Source organism: Malurus melanocephalus, unplaced genomic scaffold (genome assembly GCF_030028575.1).
Source record: "Malurus melanocephalus ecotype Western Australia unplaced genomic scaffold, MMel_1.1 scaffold_21, whole genome shotgun sequence".
NCBI classification, from domain to species: Eukaryota; Metazoa; Chordata; class Aves; order Passeriformes; family Maluridae; genus Malurus; species Malurus melanocephalus.
In genome coordinates this window covers 2,351,372-2,366,786 of record NW_026623253.1, presented here as the reverse complement: position 1 = coordinate 2,366,786, position 15,415 = coordinate 2,351,372, and the positions used below count along the sequence as shown (strand labels likewise).

General features: G+C 46.0%; 1 protein-coding gene across 1 annotated transcript in view; it reads left to right on the top strand.

Moving 5' to 3' along the window:
• Positions 1-15,415, top strand: part of GJA8 (gap junction protein alpha 8) — a 39,173-nt gene that overhangs the window by 4,677 nt on the left and 19,081 nt on the right. The window contains exon 2 of the mRNA XM_057389936.1: positions 6,345-6,438. The gene's annotated coding sequence lies outside the window, so the exon portion shown is untranslated. The remainder of the gene's footprint in view (positions 1-6,344; positions 6,439-15,415) is intronic.

Here is a 15,415-nt window from a genome sequence, read left to right as displayed (position 1 = left end):
TATCAACTTTTTTTTCATGGCCAGCTTTTCTCAGTAAGGAGGAGTTTTTAAAAACAGATACAGGCATTCTGGATTTGTTTGCTTTCCCTGGAACATTGTTCTGTGATTGAGACTGCTTTGGCAGAGGATACTTTTTCCCCAGGTTTCACAGAGACTATTCTTGCCTCTGAGTTCTTCCCATGCCATTTASGGAACAATTGTTGAAGTGCTTCACAGATTGACATCTTTTTTTTCATGTGCCAGGGGATTTCTGAGGCAGTCCTGAAGAGCCATCTTTCCTGCTCTGATATACCATGGCACAAATCCTGTGGGRGTTGTAGCCTGGACTCATGGGATGGAATAATCTGAAATGGCCAGGAGATGAAGCAGTGTGGAAGCAGCTGAAGTTCCTGGAAGGATGATGAGGGAGTGCAATGATCTTCAAGTACTCCAGGCTGCTGGGCAACCTTAACTCCTCACTTTAACCTCAGAAAAGGCTGTAAGAAACATTTTGTGAGCAGCTCCATCACAAGAGAGGCACAATTGCCCAAACGTGGGGCTCATTGCTGGAGGTGAAACGACAATGTCTTAATATTGGTGACAGASTGCTGTGCTCATCTTGAGAGCAAATGGCATGGCACAGCATTTGTCCRTTTGGCTTTGCTGCCCCTCCCTTCCTCCCTCAGACCCCAAGCAGAGTGCTTTTGTCCCTGCTGTCTTGTGGGAGATGTTATTCATCAAACCAACCTCCTGAATCACTCTGGGAGAGCATCACTGGCCTGTGAATAAATTGTCAGAGAACATGATGRCTGTTCAGCAGTACTGGTGATAGTGGGATCAGACTGGAACCTGTGCCCTGGTCCTGTTTGTGRGTTTTTGATGGACCTTCACTGTCTGAGAGCAAGCTAAGTTTGGAAGAGGAAGGTCACAAAATAAACAATGAAAATATGACCACGCCACTGAGCTCAGGGAGAGAGGAGCTGTCCCTTAAACTGCGACCTGCTGCATTTTTTGGGTTGCTTTTTTGTAGTGGACAAGGTGATGGATTCCTCAACTCCTGGCTGCCCAGATAAGTGGATAAGGACATAACCAACACCTTTACTAAACTGCTAGCTAATGCAGTATCTGCTTTGTGTAGCTCTGGGCTGATGTGCAGGTCAGTGCTGGTTTTCACAGAGCCAAGTGGCTYCAGCCTTTTGTGTCTGTGGTGCCTCCATGGGCAGAGTGAGCCAAGCTTTCAAGATTCCCAGTCTGAGCATGGCTGGCTCTGTGCTAGGCACTGAGTACAAACTGGCAGGGAGGCATTCAGTCCTGAGATAACACRTCCATCATCTTTGAAAAACAGGATCTGTGCACTAACATTGCTTTTTGTAGAAGAGAAGCCATCAGCTATTAAACATCTAAGTTTAGCTTGGTTGTCCACTTGTCACAGATTGGAGGAGGAGAATCTTGGCTGATTTCTGACTGCTTTTCAACTTTGGGAAGGTGAAAAAATCGTGTAAAGAATAAAACTGGAGCATGAAAGCCTGCAGAGAAAGTGATGCAGTCACACTCTTACCAAACTGTGTATTCTTACACAGACACATGAAGCAATCTTGMAGAGCATTTCTAGGTGCTGGAATAAATATCTGGTGTCTGCAAAGAGCATGTGCTGTGTCTGGAGATCCACTCTTTAGTGCACTGTGCCCTCTCCTTTGGGGTGTCTTTGAAGTGAATTAACGTTTGTCCYGTCAGTACCTGAAGGACTTCCATTTTTTCATTTTCTCTTAAGAGTAGGTGAAAATAAAGACCACCTATAAGTGTATATGAGGTGATTACAGATGAGATTTTTTTGAAGAACAAACCTACAAAGAATATAAAATCAGAAGCCAGCTGTATGGCTCTATGGGCAGCCAGAAATATTCTGGCTTGTTCTTGGTCCCTGTTGTCCTCTACTCAACCAAGCCAGAAGTGTTCAAGCACTGAAGCATTTTGCTTTTTAACACACTGAGAATTACCAAGAAAACAAAKATTTTCTTTCTTCCTGCCTGGAGCTACCAGGAAGCCTTTTAAGTGTCTGTCAGTTCACTTGGAAGGGACTTGTGTTGGCTCATTGGCCAGCTGCAGGCCCCTGGATGCTTTGAGTGGCAGTGATAGACAACACCCAACAGTTGCTCGGTATCTTGAACAAGGAGATGCCCTCACATACTGACATCATTGTGGTAGTTAATGCAGGCTGGAACACAACCTGCAAAAAAAAAAAACCCAACAAAACAAACAAACAAACAAACAAAAAACCAAAAACCCAAACCTGCAAAAAAACTGGCAAAAAAACCTGCTCAGAAGGAGGGATAAGGACATTGGTGGTGAGCCTGTTCTCTGTGCTGAGCCACATGGGTCACAGAACCCAACCTGGCTTGTTTAAACCAAGGTCTGGTAAGAAGAGTCATCACAGCAGCTAGAGCAGCTCAAGGAGAAATCCAAGAATTTTTAGCAGCAGAGGTGTTTTCTTCCTGCACCTCCCTGAACTCACCAGAACCTGAATAGAGCTCAGTAGAAACACTGRGGATGTGCTGCATGGTGTTGGTGTGCCTCAGGACCTTAGAGACCCCAGAAAAAGGKTCTTGGTTTGAATGCACTCCTTGGCTATCAGACACAATCATCTCTGGTTCCCAGAGACCYCTCTCCTGAGCTCAGTGATAAAATCACTTTTTAACACCAAAGCTGCTGTGTTCCCACGCTGYTGCTGTCATGAGGGAGGCCGCTCTGGAACAATAGCAGAGGAATAAAGAATGGCCTTGCTAATCAATATCCTGCCTAGACGCTGAGTCAGGTGGCAGCTCRGGCCTCTTGAAAATTCCTACATTGTTCCTAGTTTTTCATTTGACTGGGGTAAATTTTTATCTTTAAGGAAAGAAAACACACGGGACCAACTGTCTCTGCCTGCTCCACCGTTCCCTTCCCACACCACCCCCACTCAGTTTGGCTGCCTTTGTCCTGTGGCACTCTCCAGCAGTGAGGGATATAGATACGATTTGCTGGTTTGGACTTGGAGCTGAGGGTGGTGTGCTGTGGTCAGGATGATGTGATTGTGGTCTGAGAAGGGCATCCTAAGTCACACATCTGTGAGGCTTTAGAGAATGCAATCTTCCACACTTCCATCTCCTTGGGCTTGTGTTTATGGGTTTGGTCTTAAAATGGTCAGAAGGCAAGACAGGGATGCAGGCACAGGTTTCCAGAAAAWTTCTCCATAGATGAATGTTTGGAGAATCCCTGGCAGGATGCTGAGACAGTCTGTGTGTGAACAGACATTTGGAAAATTGACAAAAGTGATATTCGCCTAAACAAACTGCAAGATCCAGTAGCTCAAGCCCTTGAATCCACCTCAGCTGCACTAAAAACATTTTCCTGTAGGAGAAGGCAGACAGGGAGGATTTTTGAAATCTCTAAATCTCACAGGGCATTGTGGGATCCTGTTTGGGGGTTTCATCCAGCTCCTGTCATCCCTGAGCATCACTCCAGAGTTTCTCTCACTAGCCCAGACCAGGGCAGGGGGAACTGTGGCTCTGCTCCTTCACCTGYGCTAAAGGCTGAGGAGGAGAAAGCTCAGAGACCTTGAGAATTTTCCTCAGGGCTGGGGGGTCCCTAGGAAACCTTTGTGCCTCTCTGCCCTGCTTGCCTGCCACCGAAAGGCCTCAGCAGAGGGGGAGAGCGTGGTCCTGGCTGTGTTGCCGGGCAGGAACTGTGGGAGCTGTGAAGGGAACTGGTAAGGGTTACATTTGCGCGTGTAGATACGAGATAAGAGCTGACCTACCCTTCACCCCAAACTGAACTTGCTGAAGCTCAAACAAGGTAAGCAAGTGCTTGTGAAAATGCTGGGGGGAAGCCTGCCAGACTGGTGAACTCGCTGCTCCTGTCTGGGGCTGGGAGCAGACCGAGAGCCACCTCCATGGGGTAACTGTGTATCCATGAGGAGCTTTCTTGCCTCTTGACCAAAACGCTTGAGGACTGATGGCACAGAGGAATCAGGAGCTGAGGGTGCCTGTCAGAAACCAGAGAGAGGGGTGGGGATGGAGAGAGAAACAGCAATTACAGACAATGCAGAAATCATTTCAAATGAAGCTGAAAGGGCATCTGTAAGATATTTGAGCAGGGCCTTTCCAGCACACAGTCTCTGTTGCTCACATCTTCACAGCAGCACACATTACTGCCACARCCTCTTCCCCCTGTGCAAATATAAACACGTCAGCGTCCACATCTAAGTGTGTGACAGAGTTCCCATGCTGGAAATCTGTTTCTTCTGGAAAAGAAACATCTCCCTTTAGCGATATCCCTGAGTGTTTCAGTCTCCTGGGAGCCTCGGATGTGTTTTGCCCAGCACGGGAAGTGGTGCCTGCCAACACAAGCTTGGTATGGCAAGGGGAGGGCTGGCCTGGCCACACCAAGCTCTCACCCCTAAACCCTGCATGCCTGCTGTCCTGGGAGYGAGCAGGAGGATCTGCCTGTGCTGCTGCTGCCTGCAGGGTGTGTTTTGGACTGGATCTCAGGGAGTAGACAGACACTCTTTTTGCCCCTGATGTCTTTATGAAAGATGGGAAACAGAAGGTGTTTTCCAGCAAGCATACACCACGAAAAAGCAACTCCCTTTTCTCTATGAATGAAAATTTAGGGTGCCAGAGGGTCACACAACTGGGCTGGTTAAACACTCAGTGCAGCTCAGCCTTGCACAGGTGGGGATTCCCTGGAGGTGAACTGAAGATTCCTTTTCAGACCTGGGTGCCCGTGCTGAGGCTGCTCATAAGGACTTCATTGGCACCAGCTGGGGAAGGGAAGAGCTGCCTCCCATGGGAATATAAGGGAGTTCTTTAGCTCTTTGCAGTGGTTGTGGGAGTTTGCTGAGTGTTAKGTCTGCTGGCAGTGCTGTGGTGAGTTGGTTGCTTTCCAGGGTAGTGTTACTTGAGCCACTGCACCTCAGCTGCGGTAGCCCAGGCAGTGGGGGCATCCTTGGTGTATGTTTGGGTCCAGATTCCTGATTTTCAGGTTATTTTGAAATGCTCTGATCAGTCTGAGGATGTTTAGGCTGTCTCTGCTGTTGCCATGTGAAGTTAGTGATCACCAGGGCAAGGATGGATCCAGGATGTTTTTGCTCCAGCAGTGTATATTGCCCTGTGACATGGTTAAGCCTCCTCTTTTTGTGCGGGACTCAGCTCAGGGACTGTGTGGATGCACAAAAGAAATAAATTTCTTGTGAGCTTCTTCACCTTCCAGTGAAAATCTGGTGGAAAAAGGCTCAAGTTCCTAATCAAGCTGTGTGTCACAGCAGGTTTCCCAGGCCTTGGGGCTTGCTGAGCAGGGGGCTAATCTCTGTGGGGTGCATGCCAGGCATGCTGCTGGGGGCTCTGCTGYGGGYATGTGTGAGTGTTTGCCTGGGAAAGCAGTCACTCCAAGTACCAGATCTTTTCTGTCTGGGAGGGAATGGTGGGCAGGCATGAAACCACCAGGGTACAAGTCCATCAGCATGTTTAAGCAACAAAAAATCTCTTAAATGCTCACTGGGGAATCCATGGGAGGTTCATAAGAAAGCATGTGCWCTCTGCAGGGCTGGTGCTGTGCCAGCTCCCGGTGGAGATGGGCTGGATGGATGGACAGGAGCCTGCGTACCTCCCTCCAAGGGGCCAGAAGGAGCCTGGGCTGCTCAGTGTCAGGGCACACGTGGCCCGTGGGGAAGCGTGAGCCCGGCTTCAGTCCTTGTCAGTGGCACCTCGTTGACTTTTAGCGCGTCCTTATCGTGTCGGTGCTGATAAAATGCCACGGCTGGGGTGAGCTGCTGAGCTGCCCTGCACAAAACCCTGCAGAGCGTGGGAGGCCGGATGGTCAGCGACCATGCCGGGGCTCCAGGACACTGCAAGGTAGCAAAGGARAGCTCCTGACCTGGGACGAGGCGAGGGCGGGAGGATCTCAAGGTATATCCACAGCATGGGCACAGCAGCACCCGCAGCTTTTGGGATTTTGGGTCACAATCGGGCTTTGCAGGATTGGGCTCGCTGTGGCTTTCCCATACCCAGCAGAGCTGGAAGTATAAGGCATGTGAAGGGATTGCAGGATGTTAGTTCTCAGAGCTATAAACAATAGAGTTGGGAAGGAATGCCCAGGGTGTTTTTTTTTTTTTGTTTGCTTTTTCGGTCTTTTTCCTTCCCAGTAATAACATTTCTCTCTCTTGGGGTACTAAGCACCTAAGGAGTTCTGGTACAAACCTTAATTATCACTAAGAAAAGGTATTATTTTCCAACATGGTACTGCTACCTTACCTCTAGGGCAGGCGTACCTGTGGGCCCACAGCAATTATTAAAGGTGGTTTTAATTTATTTATTTTTTTTTTTTTACAGGCAAGCAACTTGCAGTGATACACTTGGGAGAGTCCCCTTGATGGGTTTGATCCAAGGGCCCCTGAACATAAAACCCTCAGCATCTACTGAGCAGGTATGTAATTTTTGAAGCCTGTAACTGGTGCCAAACYGATGTACAGTATCTTGCCACTACAGAAGAAAAAGGAAACCTGAATTGCTGGAAAGAGAATTTTCTTTTTGAGTGTAAAATTGAGATGTGTAAGAATGCTTCATTTTTACTTTACTTTCTTTCTTTTTTTTTCTTTTTTTTTTTTTTTTTTTTTTTTTTTTTTTTTTTTTTTTTTTTTAAAGGATCTTAACCTTGGTGTCCTTCTTCCTGATTTGGACAGAAAATCCATGATGCCAGAGTTCCTTGTTCCTTGCAGGTGAAAAACTTCTAAAATTTTTTACTACAGAACCTGGGGTCAAAGTCCATTTTTTTTTCATGGTTGAAGATTTGGCTCCACCTTTACTTGTCTAAATGTTCAAAATTATTAAAAGTGAAACAAGGGACTTCTCTAGAGGAAGGAATTATCATCATTAACAACAGAAACTTGCAGTGAAATCAATGAAAGGTTTCAATTTTACTTGCTGTTCTACTTATTCAGAAAATAGGCTTATGCAGCTCTTGGCATTTTTTTTCTTAGGTTACAGTTCTACTCTGTTATTCATTGAATGTTATTATCCCAGGTCTCTTGTATAGCACTACTCTTGCAATCATCCCTGTAATCACTTCCACATGCTGCAAACTTRCAGAATGGAACAAGCGCCTTCCATATTCCCTCTACTCACATGAGCTATGCCAAGTTCTTTCTCTCCARTATTTGCTGGGATACCTCAAAGTTTATTTTCAGTATCATAGTCCCAAGGCTCTTCTCACAGGAATATCTAGTGTTGCCCCAGTCACCTTTAGGAGCCTCTTACTTTTTTCCCACCAACTTTGATCTTTTCTGTGCTTTTGAAYTGTTCTCTTTTGCTTTCTTTTGTTTCTGCTCAACATCTTGTCCTAGCATCTCTTTGTTTTCATGCCTCACCCTTTCTCCAGTCTTCCATCACCCCCAGTCAACATCTGGAAGTCTGTGTGGGAAACCTGGGCCTTCTCCCAAGACCACCACTCTTCTTCAGCCCCAACACTTCCACTCTCCTCCCTGACAGTGACACTGACCTTACCGCACCTTTTACTATATCCAAGCTCTGTCTTGCATATGAACCTGTAAAATCTCACYAATTTTTCCTCTAAATCCTGACTTTTTGCCTGTACTGTCTAATTGAAAACCTCCTTTGTATCTTGTTTCCAAGCCTTCACAATTTATTGCACTGCATTTAAACTTTCTAAGAGTTAAGCCAGGGAACATAAGGGTGTTTGTGCACCAGTCTGCTGTCTGGCATCCCCTGTTAGCCCTTTGARAGCAGTACTTAGATTCCCAGTGCTGCTGGTGCCACCTCACCATGGAAGTCTCTGGTATCTGTCAGTAATACACCCAAAGTCTGTATCTTGTAACAACCTGAGGAAGTTGGTATTGGGTTCTTGCTTCAGTCAGCTGGGATCCCTCTGCCTCTCYCTCTGTCTGGGCTAGATCTTATACCAGTTTTTCTTTGAAATTTTAAGGAGCTTCCACTTGAGATTTGACTGAATTTCATTCTAGATTGTGCCCCAGCCTGAAGGGCAGAGTCCTTGGTCCAAGACACTTGATGTTAAATGGAGAAAGCATTGAACTTGATTTTTCTTGTTTTTCCCCCTTATATTTTAGTAAAATGTCCTAATTATCAACCTACTGGGCCATATCACCACCAGCCTGATTTAGTATATTTTTTTTTCTGGAGTGYTTTCTGACAAAACCCCCCTGCATTTTGTATGCAGGCCAGGAAAGACAGCAAGGTGTTGAGTCCCATTTTCAGATGGATACACGTGCTATGGATTGGTGTGAGATATCCATGTCTTTATGGAGTCATGCCCTTGGCCCCTGTTTCTCCATGGATATCCTAAGGGGCATCCCTTAAGGGGGCTGATATTTGCTGGTCCTCTTCTGAGGCACCCAGAGCAGCCACCTCTGCTCTTTGTGCAGCAGGGAGGGGATGTGAGCGACCAGCTGAGCTGCTCCTGGTGAAACTGTTCACCATGACAGCAGAAAGGAAAAGGAGGAGAAGAAAGAGGGAAATAGAGAAAAGAAGCGGAGCATGAAGTTTATGAAAGTGGGGGAGTACTTCTGGTGGTATTACAATGTTACCAGACTTGGGTTTCTTTAGCTCCTGATGTGCTTTGCTAAAAATGAGTCTAGTTAGCAGCAGCAGATGTGACTGTAACAACTGTACAACTCTCAGGGGAATGAGAGAAGCTATGAAAAATCCATGAATTAAGTAGATTATCTTGCTTCTTTGTGTGGAGGTCTTAGAAGTGGAAGTTTTCGAAGTGTGGCCTACTGGTTACTCGTGTCAAGTGATTGGGATGTTGTGGAAGGTGAGAGAAGGGTGCAGCAAGYAAGATGCACGATATGCTTTCAGCCAGGAAAAGGAGAGCATTTGGGGAATGGGTTACTGGAGCTGCTGAGGGACGATGGGGTAGCTGGGAGGAAAGATGCAGCTCAGGAGTAGACACTAATGTTGCCGAARTGGGGATGGAAATTCGTGCAGCTAAGAATAAATGCCTTTCCATAAAGGATACTGGTGGTTATTTGGTAACCAGAAGCTTAAGTGATCAAAGAGTTTAGTAAGACCTTCTGACTTTGCCTTGCTCTTCCAAAAATATATCATGGCTGTGTGGAGGGTCACCTCCCAACCCTTCTTAGATGTTAATCACCCCCTTCGGCAGAGGTGGCCTATCAGATTGCATAGGCTGGCCAAACACTGGGATATATGATAGCACATTTGCTGGGCTGCAGGATCTCAAGGTAAGGTTGATATCTGGAATGCCAAGATATTTGTGAGGGGAGGCAGGATTCCTGCTCTCTTCAGCTGCTTGCCCTCCAAATGGAAGGAGAAGGCATTTCAAATTCCTTGCAGGCTCCAGGCTATAAACAGGCTCTTCCTGTGTGAAACAATAAGGATCCAACAGTAATCAGGAGATGACTGTTTTTCTGTGTAGATCATCCAAGAAGATGGTATTGAAGACAGARTTGTGGGGTAAAAAAGAAATGAAAGTCCCATCAAGATGAAGCAGACAGACAGAAAGGGCAAGGAGTCAAAACAAAAGGAAAGCAGGAAAGAGGAAAAAAATAATTAGGCAAAGGTGGGAGAACTATTAGCATTGTTTCATACAATGGAGAAGTGGCTCAGCTGTTGAATACACTCCATAAACATTGTGTTTTTTCAGCTAGCTGGGCTAARGGCCTCTGTGGGGGCAAGTATACAAATGATGGGTCCCCAAACCCTGCTGCTCTCTACAAATTCTGTGAGAGCAGAATTTATCACCTACATAACTATCCTGAATTCATCTGGSGGGAGGTGCTGTGGCTCCAGCATGGTCTGGCTCCTCTGTATCAGATTTCTGAGTAAGCCTGTATTCCCAAAAGTAATGTAAAAGYTGATATGAGCAAGGGAATGCGTTTGRTATTTTACTTGGTGGCTCACAGGGYGAGTGCCACATGGATGCTGTGTTTATCCCCCCCTCCTGCTAGCTTGAACACAGTGGTAGTGCAGCTTGAGTCTCTGAAGCTGTTCGTGGCATGGAGGCTCCTTGCATGAAAAATCTCCATGGGTCTGTCACCACAGGCCACAGCCATTCCTTGGGGTTCAGAGTATGCAGAGTTCTGTTGCTTTGAAATTATTTGTAAGACTTTGCTCTGTATTGCGTGGTCCTAGTCTGGGGACTGAAGTGGAGGCTACTGAAATGCAATCTACTTGGATGATGCAGGAACAGAAATGTCCCTCACAGATAAAATAAATCTTCTAGGAGGAGGAGGAATGATGTTTTCACATTCACCAGCTCTGACAGGGGGAAATGTGCCTGTGCAGTAGGACCTGTTTCACCTGGACCCTTTGCTTGCACAGAGCAAAGCCATTGGATTTCATACCTTCCTGTACAGTGATTCTACAGTAAAATGCGAAAGTTCAGATATAGGTACAGACTATGTGACTCTATCCCAGATGGGAAATCTTCATGGTAAGATGCCAGATCCATRAGCCCTTCTCCTACCTGGGACAAAATTCCCTTTTTTCCATTGTGAATCTTACCAGCCAAGGGTGTTGCCTCACGCTTGATATTCATTAGCCAGCCAGTGTCAGCGTAATTAAGAGTTGAGTAGTTAATCTTAAAAAAATCCCTTGGAAGTCAAGAAATCCATGTATTTGCTTATTTGTAATTTGTATACTTCCCCTGAGGCAACGAGGCATGGGAACATAATCCCATATTGTGTAATTAACATGTCCGTGTATTTAACAACCAAAGAGAAGATGTGAGAAGAGGTTTGAATTTACAGCAGTATAAAGAGAAGCTTTGACTGTCCAACCTCCTGTTTCACCATCCCTGTTGAAGGTTGTGCATCTTCCTGGTGGCCAGTCCTGTGGAATTCCTGTTTTTCAGCGTGCAGGCTCTACAGAATCATGTATCAAATGTTTACTTAGAGCTCCTACAATCAAATTACCCGAGGCAGGCTGAGCTGGGGATAGATGGTGCTTCCTCAGTGCTTCTAGAGATGTTTGTTGGTGGTGTTTTTTGCAATGCAGACATTAGAACTTTTCTGGAACCCCATCAGTCCTCCAGATGGGTGGAGATGTGTAGCTGTAAGGACGAATAAACATTGTAAAGTTGGTAATTTGTGGTAGAATACTCTTGGGCAAGACAGCAAGATAGGAACTGATCAGTAGGAATGACTCAAAAMTCAGTGAGCTGAGAAAAAACCCAACCACAAACCAGAAAAACATTACTGCAATAGCCTGGATGACTCAGAAAGATGGGGCCAAGCATAACATTAGCTGCTGTAAGTCACATGTCAAGAATAAGGAACACACACTGCACTTATCAGCTGGCAAGTTTGTCTTGGGAAGCAGTGAAGGGAAGGAGTGGGGGCTGGTGCAGCTCACTGGCTGACTGCAGAATTCCAGGAGGATGCTGTAGCTGAGGGAGCTCACGCAGCTTTCAGTAAATCACCTCAAACTGAATRGCTCTAGGAAGGGCTAAATGTGTATTTGTGTTATTTAGCACTAACATGGTCACTTCCCATGTACTCTGTTTAGTGCTTTTGTTAGTGATTCCTGGACYGAAGAGGTTTCAGGGACAATGCCTGAGGGTGTTAAAGAATTGGAAGTGTGCCTTCCAGTAAAAAAGGTCAAAAAGCTAGAGGGAAAAGGGACAGYTGAACATTAACTTTTTGGTGTCTAGATAATACTTAAAAGGAAAACAAAATTTCTGTGGTCTAGGAGACTGAGGGGCACGAAGATCCAACTACAGGAATATAAAACTGGGTAAAACCCAAAAAAAATTAAATGAGGAAAAGCACTACTTTTTAGCAACATCTGTAATTAACCACTAGAAGAACTCAGTGAGGGTTTTGGAGGATCCTTCCCAGGAGGCTTTTAAGTTGTGGCTGGATTCTTGTTGGAAAGTGGACCCTTGTAGAGATGGGAGGGATTTCTGCCAAGTTTTCTGACGCAAGTTTTCGAAGATGTGGGTCTGGATGACCATACCACTTCTTCCTGGCATTACAGTCTGATGTTGGCTCACAGCTGYTGGCAGCTCTGGGGTTGAGAATTGGGAGCTCAGGGCAAAAGRCACCCACTGTCAGCCCAGGTGTTACTCCTTTTCACCCTGCCCTGTGCAAAGAGTCACCAGTGTTTGGGTCACCTTTTTATTGGATTGTGTTTTAGTGATAGCCCAGAGTAAATGAGGCTTCATTAGYGTCCACTGAGGTGCTCAGTGATGAYGTACTAATTATCAAATATCAATGTTGCCTTAAATTCTCCTCTGGCCAAATGAAGGCATTGCTTGTATATACMGTCATYTATGGCTTTGTCATTCATTTCAAACTTTAAACCTTATTACTCTCTTGTATTTCTGAGCCAAACTAGAATGAGTTTTTCCTTCTGCTGCCTCAATGAACATATTAATTTTTTTTTTTTTTTGGTCAAAAGCTATATTTCCACAATGCTGGGGTTTTGCTTAATTTCTTACSTTATTCCCCACAGAGTTAAACTTTGTCAGAGGCCAAGTCTGTGCTCGTGGAAGAATCAGAGGTGCAATGCACCACTAGAAATGTCTGAGAACAGCGGAAGGATGGGTGGTGATGCAGGTGGAGTTGGGAGAGCATCAAGAGGTGCCAACAGAGGCTCTGMGTGTTTGCACACAGCCGGCACTGGCCAGATACTCGCTGAAACAGCAACAGAACTTCCTAGGAGACACAATGGCCCCTTGTGAGGCAGCMCAAAGCCAGGCAGGGCAGTGTCCCTGCGGGCAGCAGGGCTGGCTGGGCGGGGTGTGTGAGGATCCGCGGATGTGAGCCCRAGGCTGTGCGGGGTGGGAAGCTTTTCCTCTTGTGACTTCACCTGGACTGAGTGCCAGCCTCGGCACACAATGTTATCACTGCGAGCCAGCACACGGCCAGCACGGCTGTGCTCGCACAGGGGCCCCAGGAGACTTTCTCCRCTCCTTACAGCTTCTGGCCCTGATGGCTCTTGCCAGAAATACGCCACGGCCCCATTCCGTGGGTTTGTATCCAGCGGTACCACAACTTCCTCTGCTCTTGGATGACCTGCGCCACCAAGGTGAGATCCAGTTAGAGGAGTAGAAGGTTTTGTCAGGATCCGAAGCAAGAATCTCTGCTCTACCCCACCCCTCTCTGGCAATCTGGGCTGCTCTTGGCTATTTCCTTATCTGGGGCTTATTGCTGTGCAAAACAGCTGAGTTAATGAGTCATTAAGAACACTCAGTCTCTGCTGCATGGGGACTTTGCTGCCCAGATGCAAATCCGTTCCCAAGAAGCCCATTCCCTTTTCTATAGCAAACACACAGCTGTTGAAACCTTTTGGAAAAATAAATGCAATCCTTCAGTGCTCAGGCCCAACCTGTGGCAGTGGTTTCCATGGGTCAGGCATGTGTGGTCAGCCTACGGCCATCTTTACTTTTGCCACTCCTAAATACCTTGCCTAAAAGGGAGAGTTGGGCCTGGATCATCAGAATCTCTTGGCAGTTTCACAGACCTCCTTTCCTGGCAGTCCACAGTTCTACCTTCTCTCTGAGGGGCACATTGTAAATTAAATGCTGCCTCTAGAAGTCCCAGCCTGAGCCTGCCCTCTTCCCTGCACCGGGAGAAAGCCTACATTGTTTATTTTGTTCTGTTGTTCATGAATAAGACCTTTCTGCCCAGGCAAGCTCAGGCATCCTTTCCTTACACAAAGAACCTTTCCTTTATTCTTTGGCAGACTTTGGTTTTCCCAGAACATCTGTTTCTAAGATATCCATGCTTTCCATGCATTCAAAGAGTGCAACAGCAGAAAAATGAGGTGGTTCCATCCTTTGACATCTGAGGTTTGTTATTKACTGGTCTTTGTCATCGAGGAGACCTGTTCATGCAAAAGTCCATCTCCAGCTAAATTAAAATCTACTTGTAGGACAGTCATGGCTTTTGACAGGCATGACCTTGGAAGCACCAAATAGCACCTGAGAGAATTTCCAGGAGTCTGGGGTTGTTTTTGTGTCTCTTTGAAGTGCATGATTGGTGGGTAATTGTTCAGAAGTCTTTGTAGGTTCACTGACAGCCCTCCAGGACTGGTGTTTGTGCTCCAGTGGAGTTGAAATGGTGCAGTTCCAAAGAGGGGGTTGCTGGCACCCTCATGCTGGGTGAGAATCCTCAGAATGATACGGCAATCACCACTTATGATGCTGCTTTTTGGGTCACCTCACAAATCATAAATTATTTTTGGGAGGTGGAATTGAGATGAGCAGATTTGGGCCCTTAAAACTGCAGTCAGCAGCCCATGTGTAGATCTGCAGTCTCATGTGATCAGTACAAGAWGACAAGACACTACTGAGGGTACCTTCTCATCTACTTCATTCAAGCTGGCAGGTAGTCATTAAAATAGGCTGGGTTTTGGACCAGAAAATAAGCACTCTTTTACTAATTTGATGAATTAGAGGTCATGGAGAACACATAATAGGGAACTCTTGATGGCAGAGGGCTTTCCTGAAAATGGTAGTATAAAGCAGGCAGGGCTGAGGTGTATCCACCTTGYCTCTACATGTGAGCCCTAAGGTGTGCAGTGTGGAGTTTGTGTGCAGCTCCTSAGCTGCCCTGAGCTCAGTGCCCTCCAGGAAGTCACTGCTTCCTGGGACAAAGTTCTCCACAGCAGAGCTACAGCTGCTCTCCCTGCAGAAGTGCAGGAACTGACCTTCCCTTCCTGTGCTAAACCAATCCCTGTCCATATTTGTCCAACCCCCTATGCCATCAGTGTGCTCTAGAYCAGCCATCCCCTTCCTCATGATTCACCCCTCTCCAGGACTTGGTGACTTTTGTAAAACACCTGATGTTTTCTTCTAGGTTGTTGACTAAAAATATCCTGATGCCAAGCACCCTCCAGGATCTTGATACAACAAAAACCCCCAATCACTTCTAGTTCTCAATTGTGCTTTGGAACCAGTCTGATAAGTCATTTATAGTCTGTTTAATGACTCCTATCTTATTTCTRTGCCAAGCAAGTTCTTTAATCATTGTGCCGTATGATAGACGGGAAACTGCCTTCCAGGATCTCAAGTATATTGTACCAGCTTTGTTATATTTAACAATGGTATCTGCAATTTCCTCAGAGAAAAGTAGGAACACAGTTCAGTGAGGGTGAATTTTCTATGAACCCATGTTGGTTGCCCCTGTTGTATTTCCCTCCTTTTATTCCCTGTGTTCTTTGTTAGTCTTCATTATTTAGTTCAGGTCTGAGATGCTACCGCAGGTCTGTAGTTACCTGTGAGTAATTATGAGATAATTATAAAATAATTATGCCCTTCTACATAGTCTTTACAAAATGCCAGGCTATGGGGTTTCTTCTTCTCCTCCAGGACTTGCCCATTGCACCAAGAAGTACAGAAAATCAACATAATTAGAGGAATTATGTGCAGCTTGTGAAAAAACAAACAGACCCAGAACCAA